The following is a 17,013-nucleotide window of genomic DNA, read 5'->3' on the forward strand; positions in this document are numbered from 1 at the left end:
CTAGTCGTATTCTTACCCGTATTATACACAGCTTCAAAACGTACTTACTATGGGTATATACCAATAGGAACTAGCATGGGATTCCACTCTTGATTATGTCATGTATGACTAATCAATTTTAACTTCTACCATGAGCTAGTCAACTAACTAGAACTCCTTTTAACCCCACTCACCACTCACCAATTACCACTCATCATTCACTCCATTTCACTTCCAATTCTCTTTCTAATTCTCTCTCAACACACACACACACTATTATGAACGTATTTTTACAGTAGTTAATCATCATCTTCATCAAAAATCACTTCAAGAATCAAGCTATAATCATCATAGGAAGAACACTTCAAGAACACTTCAAAAATCCCTTCAAGTTTACTAATTTACTTCCAAGCTTTCTAATCCATTCCAAGTAATCATCTAAGTTCAAGAAACCTTTGTTATATACAGTAGGTTATCTTTCTTATTCAAGGTAATATTCATATTCAAACTTTGATTCAATTTCTATAACTATAAACTATCTTAATTCGAGTAAAAATCTTACTTGAACTTGTTTTTGTGTCATGATCCTACTTCAAGAACTTTCATGCCATCCAAGATCCTTTGAAGCTAGATCATTTCTTGTCACTTCCAGTAGGTTTACCTACTAAACTTGAGGTAGTAATTATGTTCATAACATCATTCGATTCATATATATAAAACTATCTTATTCGAAGGTTTAAACTCGTAATCACTAGAACATAGTTTAGTTAATTCTAAACTTGTTCGCAAACAAAAGTTAATCCTTCTAACTTGACTTTTAAAATCAACTAAACACATGTTCTATATCTATATGATATGCTAACTTAATGATTTAAAACCTGGAAACACGAAAAACACCGTAAAACCGGATTTACGCCGTCGTAGTAACACCGCGGGCTGTTTTGGGTTAGTTAATTAAAAACTATGATAAACTTTGATTTAAAAGTTGTTATTCTGAGAAAATGATTTTTATTATGAACATGAAACTATATCCAAAAATTATGGTTAAACTCAAAGTGGAAGTATGTTTTCTAAAATGGTCATCTAGACGTCGTTCTTTCGACTGAAATGACTACCTTTACAAAAAAGACTTGTAACTTATTTTTCCGACTATAAACCTATACTTTTTCTGTTTAGATTCATAAAATAGAGTTCAATATGAAACCATAGCAATTTGATTCACTCAAAACGGATTTAAAATGAAGAAGTTATGGGTAAAACAAGATTGGATAATTTTTCTCATTTTAGCTACGTGAAAATTGGTAACAAATCTATTCCAACCATAACTTAATCAGCTTGTATTGTATATTATGTAACCTTGAGATACCATAGACACGTATACAATGTTTCGACCTATCATGTCGACAATCTATATATATTTCGGAACAACCATAGACACTCTATATGTGAATGTTGGAGTTAGCTATACAGGGTTGAGGTTGATTCCAAAATATATATAGTTTGAGTTGTGATCAATACTGAGATACGTATACACTGGGTCGTGGATTGATTCAAGATAATATTTATCGATTTATTTCTGTACATCTAACTGTGGACAACTAGTTGTAGGTTACTAAGACAGCTGACTTAATAAACTTAAAACATCAAAATATATTAAAAGTGTTATAAATATATTTTGAACATACTTTGATATATATGTATATATTGTTATAGGTTCGTGAATCAACCAGTGGCCAAGTCTTACTTCCCGACGAAGTAAAAATCTGTGAAAGTGAGTTATAGTCCCACTTTTAAAATCTAATATTTTTGGGATGAGAATACATGCAGGTTTTATAAATGATTTACAAAATAGACACAAGTACGTGAAACTACATTCTATGGTTGAATTATCGAAATCGAATATGCCCCTTTTTATTAAGTCTGGTAATCTAAGAATTAGGGAACAGACACCCTAATTGACGCGAATCCTAAAGATAGATCTATTGGGCCTAACAAACCCCATCCAAAGTACCGGATGCTTTAGTACTTCGAAATTTATATCATATCCGAAGGGTGTCCCGGAATGATGGGGATATTCTTATATATGCATCTTGTTAATGTCGGTTACCAGGTGTTCACCATATGAATGAATTTTTATCTCTATGTATGGGATGTGTATTGAAATATGAAATCTTGTGGTCTATTGTTACGATTTGATATATATAGGTTAAACCTATAACTCACCAACATTTTTGTTGAAGTTTTAAGCATGTTTATTCTCAGGTGATTATTAAGAGCTTCCGCTGTCGCATACTTAAATAAGGACGAGATTTGGAGTCCATGCTTGTATGATATTGTGTAAAAACTGCATTCAAGATACTTATTTTGTTGTAACATATTGGTATTGTAAACCATTATGAAATGGTCGTGTGTAAACAGGATATTTTAGATTATCATTATTTGATAATCTACGTAAAGCTTTTTTAAAACCTTTATCTATGAAATAAAGGTTATGGTTTGAAAAACGTCTCATATAGAGGTCAAAACCTCGCAACGAAATCAATTAATATGGAACTTTTTTAATCAATAAGAACGGGACATTTCACAAGGCCGCGGAAGAGTTTTCAATATTAATGCGGCAGAGGCACAGGAAGACCCAGAGCTTGTTACGGGTACGTTTCTTATTGACAATAAATCTGCTTACATTTTATTTGATTCGGGTGCGGATAGAAGCTATATGAGTAGAGATTTTTGTGCTAAATTAAGTTGTCCATTGACGCCTTTGGATAGTAAATTTTTACTCGAATTAGCAAATGGTAAATTAATTTTAGCAGATAATATATGTCGGAATCGAGAAATTAAACTGGTTAGCGAAACATTTAAGATTGATTTGATACCAGTAGAGTTAGGGAGTTTTGATGTGATAATCGGTATGGACTGGTTGAAAGAAGTGAAAGCAGAGATCGTTTGTTACAAAAATGCAATTCGCATTATACGAGAAAAAGGAAAACCCTTAATGGTGTACGGAGAAAAGGGCAACACGAAGCTACATCTTATTAGTAATTTGAAAGCACAAAAACTAATAAGAAAAGGTTGCTATGTTGTTCTAGCACACGTCGAGAAAGTACAAACTGAAGAAAAGAGCATCAATGATGTTCCCATTGCAAAAGAATTTCCCGATGTATTTCCGAAACAATTACCGAGATTACCCCCACATCGATCCGTTGAATTTCAAATAGATCTTGTACCAGGAGCTGCACCAATAGCTCGTGCTCCTTACAGACTTGCACCCAGCGAGATGAAAGAACTGCAAAGCTAATTACAAGAATTTTTAGAGCGTGGTTTCATTCGACCAAGCACATCACCGTGGGGAGCTCCTGTTTTGTTTGTCAAGAAGAAAGATGGTACATTCAGGTTGTGTATCGACTACCGAGAGTTGAACAAACTTACCATCAAGAACCGCTACCCACTACCGAGAATCGACGACTTATTTGATCAACTACAAGGCTCGTCTGTTTATTCAAAGATTGACTTACGTTCCGGGTATCATCAAATGCGGGTGAAAGAAGATGATATTCCAAAGACTGCTTTCAGAACACGTTACGGTCATTACTAGTTTATGGTCATGCCGTTTGGTTTAACTAATGCACCAGCTGTGTTCATGGACCTTATGAACCGAGTGTGTGGACCATACCTTGACAAGTTTGTCATTGTTTTCATTGATGACATACTTATTTACTCAAAGAATGACCAAGAACACGGTGAACATTTGAGAAAGGTGTTAGAAGTATTGAGGAAGGAAGAATTGTACGCTAAGTTTTCAAAGTGTGCATTTTTGGTTGGAAGAAGTTCAATTCCTCGGTCACATAGTGAACAAAGAAGGTATTAAGGTGGATCCAACAAAGATAGAAATTGTTGAAAAGTGGGAAACCCCGAAAACTCCGAAACACATACGCCAGTTTTTAGGACTAGCTGGTTACTACAGAAGGTTCATCCAAGACTTTTCCAGAATAGCAAAACCCTTGACTGCATTAACGCATAAAGGAAAGAAATTTGAATGGAATGATGAACAAGAGAAAGCGTTTCAGTTATTGAAGAAAAAGCTAACTACGGCACCTATATTGTCATTGCCTGAAGGGAATGATGATTTTGTGATTTATTGTGACGCATCAAAGCAAGGTCTCGGTTGTGTATTAATGCAACGAATGAAGGTGATTGCTTATGCGTCTAGACAATTGAAGATTCACGAACAAAATTATACGACGCATGATTTGGAATTAGGCGCGGTTGTTTTTGCATTAAAGACTTGGAGGCACTACTTATATGGGGTCAAAAGTATTATATATACCGACCACAAAAGTCTTCAACACATATTTAATCAGAAACAACTGAATATGAGGCAGCGTAGGTGGATTGAATTATTGAATGATTACGACTTTGAGATTCGTTACCACCCGGGGAAGGCAAATGTGGTAGCCGATGCCTTGAGCAGGAAGGACAGAGAACCCATTCGAGTAAAATCTATGAATATAATGATTCATAATAACCTTACTACTCAAATAAAGGAGGCGCAACAAGGAGTTTTAAAAGAGGGAAATTTAAAGGATGAAATACCCAAAGGATCGGAGAAGCATCTTAATATTCGAGAAGACGGAACCCAGTATAGGGCTGAAAGGATTTGGGTACCAAAATTTAGAGATATGAGAGAAATGGTACTTAGAGAAGCTCATAAAACCAGATACTCAATACATCCTGGAACGGGGAAGATGTACAAGGATCTCAAGAAACATTTTTGGTGGCAGGGTATGAAAGCCGATGTTGCTAAATACGTAGGAGAATGTTTGACGTGTTCTAAGGTCAAAGCTGAGCATCAGAAACCATCAGGTCTACTTCAACAACCCGAAATCCTGGAATGGAAATAGGAAAACATTACCATGGATTTCATCACTAAATTGCCAAGGACTGCAAGTGGTTTTGATACTATTTGGGTAATAGTTGATCGTCTCACCAAATCAGCACACTTCCTGCCAATAAGAGAAGATGACAAGATGGAGAAGTTAGCACGACTGTATTTGAAGGAAGTCGTCTCCAGACATGGAATACCAATCTCTATTATATCTGATAGGGATGGCAGATTTATTTCAAGATTCTGGCAGACATTACAGCAAGCATTTGGAACTCGTCTAGACATGAGTACTGCCTATCATCCACAAACTGATGGGCAGAGCGAAAGGACGATACAAACGCTTGAAGACATGCTACGAGCATGTGTTATTGATTTCGGAAACAGTTGGGATCGACATCTACCGTTAGCAGAATTTTCCTACAACAACAGCTACCATTCAAGCATTGAGATGGCGCCGTTTGAAGCACTTTATGGTAGAAAGTGCAGGTCTCTGATTTGTTGGAGTGAAGTGGGGGATAGACAGATTACGGGTCCGGAGATTATACAAGAAACTACAGAGAAGATCATCCGAATTCAACAACGGTTGAAAACCGCCCAAAGTCGACAAAAGAGCTACGCTGACATTAAAAGAAAAGATATAGAATTTGAAATTGGAGAGATGGTCATGCTTAAAGTTGCACCTTGGAAAGGCGTTGTTCGATTTGGTAAACGAGGGAAATTAAATCCAAGGTATATTGGACCATTCAAGATTATTGATCGTGTCGGACCAGTAGCTTACCGACTTGAGTTACCTCAACAACTCGCGGCTGTACATAACACTTTCCACGTCTCGAATTTGAAGAAATGTTTTGCTAAAGAAGATCTCACTATTTCGTTAGATGAAATCCAAATCAACGAAAAACTTCAATTCATCGAAGAACCCGTCGAAATAATGGATCGTGAGGTTAAAAGACTTAAGAAAAACAAGATACCAATTGTTAAGGTTCGATGGAATGCTCGTAGAGGACCTGAGTTCACCTGGGAGCATGAAGATCAGATGAAGAAGAAATACCCGCATCTATTTCCAGAAGATTCATCAACACCTTCAACAGCTTAAAATTTCGGGACGAAATTTAGTTAACGTGTAGGTACTGTAGTGACCCGAACTTTTCCATGTTTATATATATTAATTGAGATTGAAATTTACATGATTAAATATTTCCATCATGTTAAGCAATCAAACTTGTTAAGACTTGATTAATTGAAATATGTTTCATATAGACAATTGACCACCCAAGTTGACCGGTGATTCACGAACGTTAAAACTTGTAAAAACTATATGATGACATATATATGGATATATATATATATATAGTTACCATGATACTATGATAATTAAACATATCATTAAGTATATTAACAATGAACTACATATGTAAAAACAAGACTACTAACTTAATGATTTTTAAACGAGACATATATGTAACGATTATCGTTGTAAAGACATTTAATGTATATATATCATATTAAGAGATATTCATACATGATAATATCATGATAATATAATAATTTAAAATCTCATTTGATATTATAAACATTGGGTTAACAATATTTAACAATATCGTTAACCTAAAGGTTTCAAAACAACACTTACATGTAACGACTAACAATGACTTAACGACTCAGTTAAAATGTATATACATGTAGTGTTTTAATATGTATTTATACACTTTTGAAAGACTTCAATACACTTATCAAAATACTTCTACTTAACAAAAATGCTTACAATTACATCCTCGTTCAGTTTCATCAACAATTCTACTCGTATGCACCCGTATTCGTACTCGTACAATACACAGCTTTTAGATGTATGTACTATTGGTATATACACTCCAATAATCAGCTCTTAGTAGCCCATGTGAGTCACCTAACATATGTGGGAACCATCATTTGACAACTAGCATGAAATATCTCATAAAATTACAAAAATATGAGTAATCATTCATGACTTATTTACATGAAAACAAAATTACATATCCTTTATATCTAATCCATACACCAACGACCAAAAACACCTACAAACACTTTAATTCTTCAATTTTCTTCATCTAATTGATCTCTCTCAAGTTCTATCTTCAAGTTCTAAGTGTTCTTCATATATTCTACAAGTTCTAGTTACATAAAATCAAGAATACTTTAAAGTTTGCTAGCTCACTTCCAATCTTGTAAGGTGATCATCCAACCTCAAGAAATCTTTGTTTCTTACAGTAGGTTATCATTATAATACAAGGTAATAATCATATTCAAACTTTGGTTCAATTTCTATAACTATAACAATCTTATTTCAAGTGATGATCTTACTTGAACTTGTTTTCGTGTCATGATTCTGCTTCAAGAACTTCGAGCCATCCAAGGATCCGTTGAAGCTAGATCTATTTTTCTCTTTTCCAGTAGGTTTATCCAAGGAACTTAAGGTAGTAATGATGTTCATAACATCATTCGATTCATACATATAAAGCTATCTTATTCGAAGGTTTAAACTCGTAATCACTATAACATAGTTTAGTTAATTCTAAACTTGTTCGCAAACAAAAGTTAATCCTTCTAACTTGACTTTTAAAATTAACTACACACATGTTCTATATCTATATGATATGCTAACTTAATGATTTAAAACCTGGAAACACGAAAAACACCGTAAAACCGGATTTACGCCGTCGTATTAACACCGCGGGCTGTTTTGGGTTAGTTAATTAAAAACTATGATAAACTTTGATTTAAAAGTTGTTATTCTGAGAAAATGATTTTTATTATGAACATGAAACTATATCCAAAAATTATGGTTAAACTCAAAGTGGAAGTATGTTTTCTAAAATGGTCATCTAGACGTCGTTCTTTCGACTGAAATGACTACCTTTACAAAAACGACTTGTAACTTATTTTTCCGACTATAAACCTATACTTTTTCTGTTTAGATTCATAAAATAGAGTTCAATATGAAACCATATCAATTTGATTCACTCAAAACGGATTTAAAATGAAGAAGTTATGGGTAAAACAAGATTGGATAATTTTTCTCATTTTAGCAACGTGAAAATTGGTAACAAATCTATTCCAACCATAACTTAATCAACTTGTATTGTATATTATGTAATCTTGAGATACCATAGACATGTATACAATGTTTCGACCTATCATGTCGACACATCTATATATATTTCGGAACAACCATAGACACTCTATATGTGAATGTTGGAGTTAGCTATACAGGGTTGAGGTTGATTCTAAAATATATATAGTTTGAGTTGTGATCAATACTGAGATACGTATACACTGGGTCGTGGATTGATTCAAGATAATATTTATCGATTTATTTCTGTACATCTAACTGTGGACAACTAGTTGTAGGTTACTAACGAGGACAGCTGACTTAATAAACTTAAAACATCAAAATATATTAAAAGTGTTGTAAATATATTTTGAACATACTTTGATATATATGTATATATTGTTATAGGTTCGTGAATCAACCAGTGGCCAAGTCTTACTTCCCGACGAAGTAAAAATCTGTGAAAGTGAGTTATAGTCCCACTTTTAAAATCTAATATTTTTGGGATGAGAATACATGCAGGTTTTATAAATGATTTACAAAATAGACACAAGTACGTGAAACTACATTCCATGGTTGAATTATCGAAATCGAATATGCCCCTTTTTATTAAGTCTGGTAATCTAAGAATTAGGGAACAGACACCCTAATTGACGCGAATCCTAAAGATAGATCTATTGGGCCTAACAAACCCCATCCAAAGTACCGGATGCTTTAGTACTTTGAAATTTATATCATATCCGAAGGGTGTCCCGGAATGATGGGGATATTCTTATATATGCATCTTGTTAATGTCGGTTACCAGGTGTTCACCATATGAATGAATTTTTATCTCTATGTATGGGATGTGTATTGAAATATGAAATCTTGTGGTCTATTGTTATGATTTGATATATATAGGTTAAACCTATAACTCACCAACATTTTTGTTGATGTTTTAAGCATGTTTATTCTCAGGTGATTATTAAGAGCTTCCGCTGTCGCATACTTAAATAAGGACGAGATTTGGAGTCCATGCTTGTATGATATTGTGTAAAAACTGTATTCAAGATACTTATTTTGTTGTAACATATTGGTATTGTAAACCATTATGAAATGGTCGTGTGTAAACAGGATATTTTAGATTATCATTATTTGATAATCTACGTAAAGCTTTTTTAAAACCTTTATCTATGAAATAAAGGTTATGGTTTGTTTTAAAAATGAATGCAGTCTTTGAAAAACGTCTCATATAGAGGTCAAAACCTCGCAACGAAATCAATTAATATGGAACGTTTTTAATCAATAAGAACGGGACATTTCACATTCTACTCAAATAACATGTCAAAATAATCATTACTAGCAATTAAACAAGTTTCAATTGGCATTTACATCAATTTAATCAAGTTCATGAATTTTAGACATAAAAAGTCTACTTTAATTCTCAAAAATCATGTTTAGGATCAAAGTTTGGATCATTTAGCTACCTAAACATGTTACACTACTTAATTTAGCAATAATTCATGACAAAAATCGGCCATAACCTGTTTATATCAAAAAGCCCCAAATTGCTCAAGAACACAAACCCTAGATTTCTAAAAATTTTGAAGTTTTTGGCTTCAAATCATGTTAAATAGCATCAATCTAGGTTATACATACATAATATACTAACAATTTAACTCTAATTACACTAGAAATTAACAAAATCAAATTAGGTAAAATTTAGCTCAAGAACACTAAAACTGAAAATTTAAAGAGTTTAGGGGTGAAATTTTTACCTTCCTTGAAAAACTTCTGAAGAAAGACATGATTAAAGCGGATTATAGCAATAAATTTGGATGAATTTGGTGAAAAAATGAAGATTTTAGAGGTTTATGTGTGTGTATGCTCGTGTATGTGTGTGCGTTGTGTTATGAGACAGAGAGCAGCTCGCTGAGCATTTTGTTTCTGCCCAGTTTTTAGTGTCCATGCGATCGTATGGCTTTACAGGGTAAATCCCATGCGATCGCATGGGGTCCTGTTTTTTTTTTATAAATAAAAACCTTTAACTAATGAAACAATTAATAAATTAATTTTTAAATTTTGTTTTCTTTTTTTAGGATGAGGGCGTTTTGGAACAATGTCCTAGTTCGTCCCTCGACAAAATTTTAAAAATTTGTCGTTTCAAAGCGTGGTTTTAAAAGCAAAGATTTTTGGGTTTTTTAAAATTTTTTTTTGGCATACTTTAATTCAATAAGATTAAAAATAATGATAATAAAATTTCTCGTCCCTCCCTCGGGTAAAGCAATTTCGGTTCAACGACCTAGTCTTCAACTCACCACGAATTTTAGATATCAAAATTTTAACTTAATGAAATAAAGTAAATTTTTGTTTTTAAATTCACACTAAACTTAAATTTAAAATGCATAAAATTAAAAATTCATATAAATATCATTAATATTTTTATACATTAATTTTACAAACTTATATTAAAAATATTAATTTTTTAAATATTTAAAAACTTAAATATATTGATTTTAAAAATTTACATTAATAATTTGATATTTATATATTAATTTTAAAAACAAGGTAACAATTAAAATGAAAAATCTTTTTGGTCTTTTATCCCACTTTAATCAATCAAATATTAACAAAAATATACGCCCCTCTTTTCGGTAAAGTAATTTCAGCTATATTACCTAGTTTTACTCCTGACGAATTTTTGAAATATTTTGGATTGATTGATTAAAGATATTTATACCTTAAGAATAAACGGTAAATTTCGTAGTGATGTAATAAATTTTTGTATGATTTCAATAATTTCGGTTACGCATACCTAATTTTATTGAATACCAATTTAATACTTTATAGCGAATGATTCAGCGTTTATTATCAAAAGGTTAAAAGCAATAAATAAAAAAAACAAAAATAAAAACTGTACATACTTACATATTAGATAGAATTCTCAGAGACCTGCTTTAGCCGACTCATAGGAGAGTCGTGTGATTTGGTTTTTCATAGCTACATAAGCGTAACCTCAATTCTTCAATAACTTTTCTTCTAAACATATGAATGGTCCTTCTCTGCATAGAGTAACAAATTCGGTATTTGAATATATTTGATTGTTCGAACATTTACCTTCGTGTGACCATTTTCCGCATTTATGACATCTTTCAAGGTGTCGTGCTCTTCTTTTTGTTGCGGATTTTGATTTTCCTTTACCAAAATGTGTCTTATGATGATCTTTCCTTAGTTCTTTCCTTACTTCGTCACATCTGCCTCTTATTACTGACACCAGGTCACTCGAGAGTGTGTCATTATTATGTTTAGTAATCAAAGCGTGTAGCATTAGACCATGGTTTAAATCAAAGGAATTCTTCATCTCGTAAAAGCTAAAAAAAATAAAAATTCAGAATGGAGGGAGAAGACTAGTTCTTTAGGGTCTGCTAGGGAAAGACCATTCGGATTCCATTCTCGAGAAATACACAAAAACAGAATAACTAACTCTAACAGAAATATATATTACCCTAAAAAGATTCGAACCTTCCTACACTTAGTTAGCTGTGGTGTCGAAATTGTGATTAACTTCATCTTCAACTTCCATTGGATCATGTATGTAATGCTTAACTCTGTGACCATTAACTTTAAATTCAATCCCATTTGAATTTATTAACTCTACTGTTCCATATGGGAAAACTCTTTTGACTATGAATGGTCCAGACCATCTTGATTTCAATTTTTCAGGAAATAGCTTGAATCGTGAATTAAAAAGAAGAACTCTGTCTCCTTCCTTAAATTCTTTTGAACTTCTGATCCTTTTATCATGCCATTTCTTCGTTCTTTCTTTATAGATTAACGAAATTTCGTATGCTTCATGTCTTAATTCTTCTAATTCGTTTAGTTGACTTAACCGTAGACGTCTAGCTTCATGTAAATCAAGATTACATGTCTTCAAAGCCCAAAATGCTTTGTGCTCAATTTCTACTGGAAGATGACATGCTTTTCCATAAACGAGTTTGAAAGGTGTGGTTCCAATTGGAGTTTTGTAGGCTGTTCTAAAAGCCCAGAGTGCATCCTCCAATTTCATGGACCATTCCTTCGGATTTGATCCTACGGTTTTCTCTAGAATAGGTTTTAATGCTCGGTTGGTATTTTCAACTTGTCCACTTGTTTGTGGATGATAAGCGGTTGAGATTTTATCAGTTACTCCATATCTTTTGAGAACTTTCTCAAGTTGATTATTACAAAAATGAGTACCCCTATCACTTATTAAAGCTTTCGGTGTTCCGAACCTTGCAAAAAGACGTTTTAAAAAATTGACTACAACTCGTGCATCATTAGTTGGGAGAGCTTGTGCTTCTGCCCATTTAGATACATAATCAATGGCAACGAGAATGTAGAGATTATTATGAGATTTTGGAAATGGACCAATAAAGTCAATACCCCAAATGTCAAATACTTCACATACTTGAATGACATTTTGTGGCATTTCATCACGTTGATTTATTTTTCCTGCCCTTTGACATGCATCACAGGATTTACAAAGAAGGTGTGCGTCTTTGAAAATTGTAGGCCAATAGAATCCAGCGTCATAGACTTTTCTTGCTGTGAGTTGAGGCTCATAATGCCCTCCTGTTGCTCCTGTGTGACAATGGTTTAAGATTTGACTGGCTTCATCCCCGAATACACATCGGCGTATTATTCCATCGGGACAACTTTTTAACAAATGTGGATCTTTCCAGAAATAGTGTTTTATATCACTAAAGAATTTCTTTCGTTTTTGGTACGACAACCCTTTTTCAAGGAATCCACATACTATGTAGTTTGCATAGTCTGGAAACCATGGAATTTCATTATAATCTATCTTCAATAGATATTCATCAGGAAAATTATCTTGTATAGCCGATTCATTTAGAACTTCTAATTCAGGATTTTCAATACGAGAAAGATGATCAGCTGCGAGATTTTCTGCTCCCTTTTTGTCTCGGATTTCAATATCAAACTCTTGTAAGAGTAAGATCCAACGGATTAATCATGGTTTGGCATCTTGTTTCGAAAATAGGCATCTAAGAGCAGAATGGTCGGTATAGACCACCGTTTTAGCTAGAACGAGATATGAACGAAATTTGTCAAAAGCAAAGACAATAGCAAGGAGTTCTTTTTCAGTAGTTGTGTAATTCATTTGTACTCCTTGTAATGTCTTACTAGCGTAATAAATAGGTTGAAATCATTTTTCAATCCTTTAACCTAAAACGGCTCCCATTGCAAAATCACTTGCATCGCACATGAGTTCAAACGGTAGATTCCAATTTGGAGTTATCATGATCGGCGCATTAGTGAGTTTTTCTTTAAGAATATTAAAAGATTTGATGCATTCATCTGAAAAGATGAATGGAGCATCCTTTTCTAGGAGTTTATTCATAGGAGTGGCAATTTTAGAAAAATATTTTATGAAACGTCGGTAAAAACCGGCATGCCCTAGAAAACTCCTAACTCCTCTAATATTGGTGAGATGTGGAAGTTTAGCAATTACAACTACTTTAGCTCTATCCACTTTAATTCCTTCCTTTAAAATTTTATGACCAAGAACGATGCCTTCTTTAACCATGAAATGGCATTTCTCCCAATTAAGAACTAGATTTGATTGTTCGCATCTAATAAGCATTCGTTCAAGATTAACTAGACATGTTTCAAAAGTATCACCGAAGACTGAAAAGTCATCCATGAAAACTTCCATGCATGCTTCTATCATGTCGTGAAAAATCGCCATCATGCACCTTTGAAAGGTTGCAGGGGCGTTGCAAAGTCCAAATGGCATGCGTTTGTAAGAAAAAGTAGCATAAGGGCACGTGAATGTGGTTTTTTCTTGGTCCTCGGGTACTATTGGGATTTGAAAATATCCAAAAAAACCGTCAAGAAAACAATAGTAACTATTCCCGGCTAACCTTTCCAACATTTGATCAATGAAAGGTAAGGGAAAGTGATCTTTTCTGGTGGCGTCATTTAATTTTCTATAATCAATACAAACACGCCATCCTGTTACAGTCCTAGTAGGAATAAGCTCATTTTTTTCATTTGTGATGACAGTCATGCCACCCTTCTTAGGTACGCATTGAACTGGGCTTACCCATGGACTATCAGATATTGGATAAATTAAACCTGCATCTAGCAGTTTAATAATTTATTTCTTAACAACATCTTGCATATTAGGATTTAGTCTTCTTTGGCGTTGCACATACGTTTTATGACCTTCTTCTATAAGGATTTTATGTGTGCAATACGAAGGACTTATGCCTTTAATGTCATGAATCTTCCATGCAATAGCTGGTTTATGAGCTTTTAGCACAGAAATGAATTGAGATTTTTCATTTTCAATAAGAGAAGACGATATTATTACAGGTAATTCAGATTCACCATGTAAATAAGCGTATTCTAAATGGTTTGGAAGTGGCTTTAACTCTAATGTCGGTGGTTCTTCTATCGATGATTTATATCGATATCTGTCTTCTTCTTTTAGCATTTGAATTTCTTCTGTTGTTGGTTCATATCCATTAGCCATGAGTGTAGTTAACATTTCAGCGTCATCAATTGGATCAGTTCCTTCTCCTAAAGAACATTCTCCTGTTCCTTGTAATTCTGGAAATTCTTCTAACAATTCTGCATGTGAATCTATAATTTGAATATAATAACATGTATCATCTGCAGATTGCAGTTGTTGCATGGCTCTATCACCAGAAAAAGTAACACTCTCGTCCTCTATACTTAGGGTCAGTTTCTTACTGAACACGTCTATTATTGCTTTAGCCGTGTTTAAGAATGGTCTTCCTAATATAAGAGGAATTCGAGAATCTTCTTCCATGTCCAGAATAACAAAATCTACTGGAAATACTAAAGTACCAACTTTAACTAGCATGTTTTCCATTATCCCTCTAGGATATTTTACTGATCGATCAGCTAGTTGTATGCTTATTCGTGTTGGTTTCAATTCTCCGAGGTCTAGTTTAGCGTATAGTGAATATGGCATTAAATTTATACTAGCACCTAAATCTGCCAATGCTTCTATTGAACTAAGACTTCCCAGAAAACATGGAATTGTGAAACTTCCTGGATCTGATAATTTTTCTGGTATCTTATTCAATTGCACTGCAGAACAATTTACATTCATAGTAACAGCCGAGAGTTCTTCCATTTTCTTTCTATTTGTGATTAGATCTTTCAAGAACTTAGCATATCTTGGCATTCCTAAAATCACATCAATGAAAGGAAGATTTACATTTATTTGTTTAAACATATCCAAGAATTTGGATTGCTCGGCTTCAAGTCTTTCTTTTCTCATTTTACTCGGGTAAGGAAGTGGTGGTTGGTATGGTTTAACATAAGGTTTAGCCTTAACTGTGTTATCTTCATTAACCTTTTTAACTACCGGTTCTTTTTCCTTTTCTTTCTCAGGTTGTGGTTTTTGTGGAGTAGGAATAGAGTCATCAGAAATTACAGGTATTTCAGGTGGTTTAAGTGTAATACCACTTCTCGTGGTAATGACTTTAGCTGTTTCATTCCGGGGGTTAGCATTTGTATCACTAGGTAGACTTCCAAGTTTTCTTTCACCTATCAACCTTGCTAGGTTACTTACTTCTTGTTCCAGATTTTGAATAGAAGCTTGTTGATTTCTAAATGCTTGAGCATTTTGTTCATTTGTTTGTTTCTGAGATGTAAAAAATTGAGTTTGAGATTCAACTAGCTTCGACATCATATCTTCTAAATTTGGCTTTTTATCATCGGTTTGTGGTGGTTTATTTTGAAAAATAGGTCTTTGCTGATTGTAAGTATTGTTAGATACTTGTTGATTGCTAGGACCTTGTTGGTTTTTGTATGGAACATTTCGGTTATAAATCTGATTTTGATTGTAGATTGGTCTTGTCGGTTGATAATTATTCTGATAATTATTTCCAGGCCTTTGGTTCATGTATGAAATATTCTCTCTTTGTTCCATTGTTTGTTCAATACCGAGACAATCTTTTGTCAAATGTGGTCCTCCACACTGCTCACAACTAATTCGTATTGAGTGAATATCTTTAGTCATCTTTTCCATTCGTCTCTCAACAGCATCTATCTTTGCGGAAATGGAATCGAAGTCATGGCTAGAATCAGCTCTAGCTGCTTTAGATGATCTAACGATATCTTTTTCTTGATGCCACTCATGTGAGTGGGAAGCAGTGTTATCAATAATTTTGTAAGCTTCAGTTGCGGTTTTCTTCATAATGGAACCACCAGCTGCTATATCGATGTCTTTTCTTGTAGTGATGTCGCATCCTTGATAGAATATTTGTACTATTTGATAAGTGTCTAAACCATGTTGCGGACATCCTCTCAATAACTTTCCAAATCTTGTCCACGCCTCATATAGAGTTTCATTTGGATTTTGTGTGAACGTAACAATTTCTCCTTGAAGTCTCACGGCTTTAGATGACGGAAAAAATTGTTTAAGAAAATTTTCAACTAAAACATCCCATGTATCAATCGCCCCTTCAGGTAACTATTCTAACCAATCTTTGGCTTCCCCCTTTAAAGTCCAGGGAAATAACATGAGATAGATCTGTTCATCCTCAACTTCTCATATTTTAAATAAAGTACAGATCTTATTAAAGGTTCGAAGATGTTCGTTTGGATCTTCCTTCGGCGCACCACTAAATTGGCATTGATTAGTCACCATGTGTAGGATTTGTCCTTTGATTTCATAATCTGGCGCATTAATGTCTGGTTGAGTAATTGCGTGACCTTGGCCAGTGTGTTTAGCTCTCATTCGGTCTTCCATACTTAGAGGTTCCAGATTTTTCATAATTGAATTTGTTGAATCTGAATCGCTAAAGGATTCTGACTTAATGGTTTCTTCCTCGACAATCTCTGGATGAGTGATTTGTGGTTCAGGAGGAATGATTAGTGGTTCAGGATCTCTGAATTGTCCCTGAATATCCTCCGAATTCTCAATTGTGAGGTCGGGTTCAAAAAATGGATTATCAAAAATTTGAATTGGAGTACTTGGTCGACTAGATGACGATTCTAAAGAAAAATCAACGGCGACAATATTGGCTAGATGTCTTGATCG

The sequence above is a fragment of the Rutidosis leptorrhynchoides genome, chromosome 5, assembly GCF_046630445.1.
Source record: "Rutidosis leptorrhynchoides isolate AG116_Rl617_1_P2 chromosome 5, CSIRO_AGI_Rlap_v1, whole genome shotgun sequence".
Lineage (NCBI taxonomy): Eukaryota > Viridiplantae > Streptophyta > Magnoliopsida > Asterales > Asteraceae > Rutidosis > Rutidosis leptorrhynchoides.